The sequence below is a fragment of the Camelus bactrianus genome, chromosome 10, assembly GCF_048773025.1.
Source record: "Camelus bactrianus isolate YW-2024 breed Bactrian camel chromosome 10, ASM4877302v1, whole genome shotgun sequence".
NCBI lineage: Eukaryota > Metazoa > Chordata > Mammalia > Artiodactyla > Camelidae > Camelus > Camelus bactrianus.
Window position 1 is genome coordinate 60,702,559 of NC_133548.1, and position 6,000 is coordinate 60,708,558.

The following is a 6,000-nucleotide window of genomic DNA, read 5'->3' on the forward strand; positions in this document are numbered from 1 at the left end:
CAGATAACAAGGTCCATTTGAGGGTGCGTTTGTGGTCCAATCAGTGGCTCTTGATGAGACAACGGTCGCAGAGATGTGTTTATGCAGATAAGCCAAGGTGTTAAATCAATCTCGTCCTAGGTCTGAGGAAATCTAACCACTCATATTAACACCCAACAAAAGGCTTTGAACACGTAGGCGTGGTCTTCAAGGCTCCATATAAAGAGACTCAAGGAGCCAAACTCATTTTTCTCCAGAACTGAGAGCGAGTGTTTGGAGCTCACCTGGCTGTGGAGGCTTCTGAAAGCTGCCGCTCCCACATCTGGAAGCCTTGATCCCCGGGCTGGATTTGTCCTCTGCCTTCCCCACAGTGGAGTCATCTGCCTCTCCTTAGGTGGGCACACCATTCATCTTAGAGCAGCTCCTGTGACCCTCCTGAGGGAAACAAAAACAAAATTTCCTTATTTTACCAGAAAACTGAGGTGGTTTCATTGAAATAACCTTGTTTGCCCACTTACTGGAAGTGATTCCATTTCCATTTTGTCATCTTGTCTTGGCATGCGAGTTGGAATTAATATGGTGATTAGTATTAGTTCTCTGACTTCACTCATCTCTTAGTTATTCCCGTGCACGGCAAAGACTCAGACAGCGGTTGCCTGGTGTCTCACAGTTTTCTGTTTGATGTAGAACCTAAAACGCTTCTTAGGACTCTTTGCCTCCATATGCAGTACCTACTTCAGGCTACCCTAAGAGTGGAGGCGCCGGTATACGTTCTCTTCAGTTTTTGGTTTGATTCATGAGTGTGGTATTGAAAATAAGAACAGGAGGGAAAATGCAGGTGATGAGTGTATTCATGTCGGTAGATTCTGGTTAGAACAGGAGCCAACGTGACGGCGTTTAGTTTCCTGTTCATGAACTCTGAATGTATTCAGGAAGGTTTTGGGAAAGAAAAAGTGTTTGCGTATGTGGATTCAGACTGAGATGAAAAAGGACATCCAAGGAAGAGGCCTGTCAGTTACAAGAAATAACAAACACACCCTTAGTCAGGTGTCCTGTGCTCCGGGACCGGCCCTGGGCATTGTGACTGGTGCCTTTAGAACACTTAGGACCCACCACCTGGAGCTATGGAGTAGGTCAAGCTCCTGAAGCTCAAGCTGCTGCAGGAAAATGACCTCAGCAAACCTAAGGCCCCACCTCAGGTAGGACCTAAGGGGGCAGCGGGGAAAACGTTCCGAAGCGCTTGGGAGCCCTCCTTGCGTCTCGGTTTTCCATTTGTGTCAAAGCAAAAGTGTGTCAAAGCCTCTTCTGTCCCAGACGCAGCGCGTTACTGAGTCGGAGCCTGAGTCCACATTTGCTTAGGCCTCTTCTGTCTTTGGGCAGAGGAATAAACTCCGGATTTTCTTCCCTCAGGAGAATGGACTCGGGCATCCCAGGAACCTTCCAGAAGGAACTCACCTGCGCCGTGTGCCTCAACTACCTTCTAGACCCGGTGACCACAGGCTGCGGGCACAGCTTCTGCTGCTCCTGCCTCTGTCTTTTCCGGGAGCGAACCGGAGAGCCCGCCAGTTGCCCCGCGCGCAGGCAGCGGGCAGAGAAGAGACACCTCAGAACCAGCCTCCTTCCGAGGAACCTGGCGTCCGTCGCCACAAGAGCCGGCCTCCGGCAGCGCCTGGGCTCTGAGGAGCACGAGTGTGCGAGCCACAGGGAGGCAAGGACGGTCTCCTGTGAAGCCGACAAGAGCCTGCTCTGTCTGCTCCGCTCCGGCTCCCGGGCGCACAGGGCTCACGGACGCCGTCCCGGCCACGAGGCTGCTGAGGAGCACGGGGTGAGCGGGCCCGCGGGAGCCCGCGGCAGGCGGGAGGGCGGCGCGGCCGGCCCGGCCCCTCCGGAGGGGCGGCCGCCCGACGCCCGTGGCTCTGCAGCGCGGCCTTCCTGACACCGCTCGTCCCTGGGGGAGAGCAGGGAAGCGTGGCGACCCGCTGCGGCCCTTCCGGTCTCCCGCAAGGACCTGCCGCTACGGCCTTGGTTCACCCCATCGTTTGGGCTCTGAAACCCCCATCTGTTTGCTTTTCTGGTGCTAACATTCATAGTTCTCATCATTACAGGAGGAGCTGGCCAACCAAATGAGATCTTTATGGGAAAAGATACAAGAGATCGAACAAAATCTCACGACAGTTGGCAGAGGAGCTGACCCCTGGATGGTAAGTACGAGAACGAATTTCTCTTTGCAGGAGGTTGAGACAGACATGCCAGAAACGTATCTGTTAATAATTTGATGTGAAATCATGATGTGCCGTGAAATTCTGAGAATGGGTTGATCACCAGGAAATACATATTCCATCCACCACTGCAGCCTACGCTCACAGCCTCGCGGGCTTTTAGACTCTAATGGGGCAGTAACTGCAACAAAAGGGCCACTAGGGGACGTGCAACAAGTGCTAAGGTGGAGGCGCCTCGAGGGATGGGGACAATTCCACAAGCAGGATTCAGGGTCTCGGGGAAGTTTCTCAGGCTTAAGATCCATCCCAATTCTGGAATTCAAATAGTTGTTTAAAAATCTATGGATTGTTTAATGTCGAGATTTCTGTAGATCATACATTCTAGAAAGAAAAGGGCAGATCCCTGAGAACCATGAGTATTTCAGTCTGATTAGTACCCGAGCCCAGGTGATGCAACGGAAAGTGAACAGCAGTTTGAGGAGTGAGACGGTCATGGTGAAAAGTGGCAGCTCACTAACTAGAGAATGATATCGGTTCAAGTAGGAGGAAAAGAGACGTGTTAAAAAAACAAAAACAAAAACCAAAGGGGAAAGAGAAAGACAGAGGTGCAGAGTGAGAGAGAGAGCGACTCCATCCACGCTGGGAGGGAACATGCAGGGAGTGAGGACCACAGACCTTCCAGACATGGTGGGAAGGAGCCTGTGGCCCTAGAGGGGAGGTGGAAACCCGTTCATAGAGGAAAGGAGGGCAGGGGGAAAGGGCTACAAGGATGGACATCTGCCTGAGGGCAGGTGGGTGAGAATCTTAGGAAGATCTTTGCTGACGGCTTCTACCTCTGAGAGTAAACTGGACCGTGGCTGCTAAGAGAGAAAGTCAGCCTGTGGAGCTGGGAGGTTTGAGATGAGAGACAAATTTACATAGTGAGACTGAAATGAGGAGGTTGCATACAGTCTGTGAATTGCCCATAAATTTCAGTTGCTTGCATGGGGTCATTCAGATTTGACAGGATGTATACGAAAGAAATGACCCATCAAAGCTTTTCTCCGGGCGTCTCACGAACTCTCGAAGTAGAAGAAAGTGGTGTGTGGAAGGGGTGGGTTTGGCTCTGGATTCAGTAGGAAAGAATGGAACACAATTGAATGAAAATGAAAGAGGATTGAATTTTGTTTCTGAGAAGAGGGAGGAAATGAATTTAGGATGAATATAGCTCCTTGGAAGAGGACATGAATCAAAGAAAACTAAGTGTTTTCTAAACCATCTCCCAGCAGTATTACGTGTATCGATATAGAGACACGATCAGGAAAACGTACCAGATGCTCCCTCTAGATCTCCAGGATGAAGAAGATTACTACCTAGAGAGCCTTCTAAGAGAAGGCCAAGAGATGTGTCTGCAGATCAGAAAAAGGGAAGAGGAAATGACTGGGAAGAGGACAGACCTCAGAGCAATCCATAAAGAACTCATGGAAATGTGCTACAAACCAGATGTGGAGCTGCTCCAGGTAAGAACGGAGCAATGGCCTGAAAATATATTATCTGAAGCTCACACCTTTGACTTCCATCAGATGGTACCAGCCCTACATTTCTTCATGTCTTGCATTTAAGGTGGGAGTCTCCCCTAGTTGGAAATATGAGAAATAAATTTCAAACCATCCAAATCACGGGTGAGCAGGCTTTAAGGAACTGTGATTATGCAGATTCCCCAGGGAACACTCCTGTCTCAAATTCTCCTTTTGTAGCTTGTCTGTAAACACCAGAAAGGTACAACTTATGGACTGTCATTCAGTTTTTTTGGTCTCCAATTGTGCAGTGGGAGACACTGTGGGAAAGCTCATGTATATTTCCACTTCCTGTTGGGATATTTTAGGTCTTAGTTGTCTTTAGTTTGAGGCATGTTACCCTTTAGGGACCAGACCCAGTAAAGACCAACGTACACAGAGCTGAGGGGAGCAGCAAAGCAGAGTCACTGCCCTTGTCTTTTCCCTCTCTGTCTCTCTCTTTCTCTATTTCACACTCAAGCTTGTTAATTTTTTAAGAATTTAGATTCTGTCAATATATTGTGCTGGAAATTTCTTCAGGGAGGAGAAGGAAAATGGATTTCCCAGACTGCTTTCTGGCGGTGGTGATTAGAACTCTTCTCAAGTCTTCCCCAGCCCACAGACTGGTGGATTATTTATGAAAAAGTCTAATCATATCTTTTTTAACTTTTTTTCTTGACAGGAATTAGGAGACAAACTGAAATGGTAAGTCTATTCTTGGATGCTAACTGGGGCACTGTGAGGGCTGTGAAAGATCAAGCACATTTAACAAAGTGACGACATCACTTACTAGATAATCCTACATTGCTTGGGTGTATGTGTCTGTGCCTGTGTGTCTGAGTATGATTTTCCTTGAATCTGAAATTAGCATTTTTTTGCTCCTGTGGCTGAGAGAGGTGTGTATCATCAAGCTCAATGCAAAAGTTTTTATAAGGCCAGTTATGTCTGCATTTAGATTTCAAAATCATAAACACATTGAATTGCTAGGTCTAGGTTTTAATGAAAAAAGTACATGCTCCAAAAATGGCTCCTTGAGCCTTAGAAATATCATCACATACAATGTCAACTCTTCCCCGAGTCCTACAAAACTGACTCCTAATCCAGGATATTCCAAGTCAAAGTTTAAGTGGAGTTACTTAGAGTTAGTATTTGCTTGAATGTTTCTGAGCAATTGAATGTATGATGTGCTTTCCTAATGATTAAATCAGAAAAACCCCTACTTGGCCCCAAAATTAAATGCAGAAACCAGGAATTTGCAAACAACCACAAGAAAGCAAACTGGTGGTTGATGACCCTACACAGAGCTCTGAGATAAACCTACCCCTGGGGGTGAAGTAGCAGGAAGTGGAAGGAGTGCCCTCAGGTCGGAAACACACAGCAAAGGCAGAAAATTCTTACAAGGCAACCTCTCTTAAGAGGTTTTCTTTTTTCTAGGTTTTGTTTCTTCAGTGTCCATTTGCTAATTTAGCTGGAATACCACAGCACCCCTGGTAGGGCGATCACCAGTCCTTTAGTCTAAGATGCACTTTTGTCCCCTGAGCAGGGGTGGGGGAGGCGGAGGTAATCATATTGCCCTGGTCTTAAAGGTGATCGACGCCCAGGTGTCCAGGCTTTTCGATCAGAAGTAACTATGACCTCCCCCTCCTTTATGATCTCTGAATTTTTAGGAAGGTTTTTTCATGGTAACTAGTTATCTGCTTCCTCAGACATGCTGACAACTTTTGAACTCAATGCTTTCCAGTCAGAAAGGACCTTTGAATCATAAGGTTATTTTCCAGTGAGACTCTAGGTGGACCCTCGTGTGCAGTAGACAACTATGGTTAAGACTGATTTTGCTGGAATGTTCTCTCACCTCTCCACAGTGAGCATTTCATTCAGCAGCGAGGTCAGCAGTCGGCACATGAGGCCGCTGGACGAAGCGCGGAGGCTGAGGTACCGGCTCGCCGGCCTGGCCGGGCCTTCGGCCGTCGGGGCGTCGCGGTGCGTCGCTGCCCGGGGCTCCCGGGCTCCCCCTCGGGCAAGCACCGCTGGGAGCCGGACGTGGCGGCGCGCGGGGCTGGGCCGCCGGCGCCTGCGAGGCCTCCGGGCTCAGGACGGACGCGCGCGGGCTGCGGGACGCCGGCAGGGGCGGCTTCCTGCTCGTGCGCGTGAGGGGGGCCCCCGGCCACCGCCCTGCACGGGGAGCGGCCTCGGGGCCGCGCGGGCGTGTTCCCGGACTGCGACAGCGGGGGGCGAGCTTCGTGGACGCTGCCAAGCGCTCCCTCGCT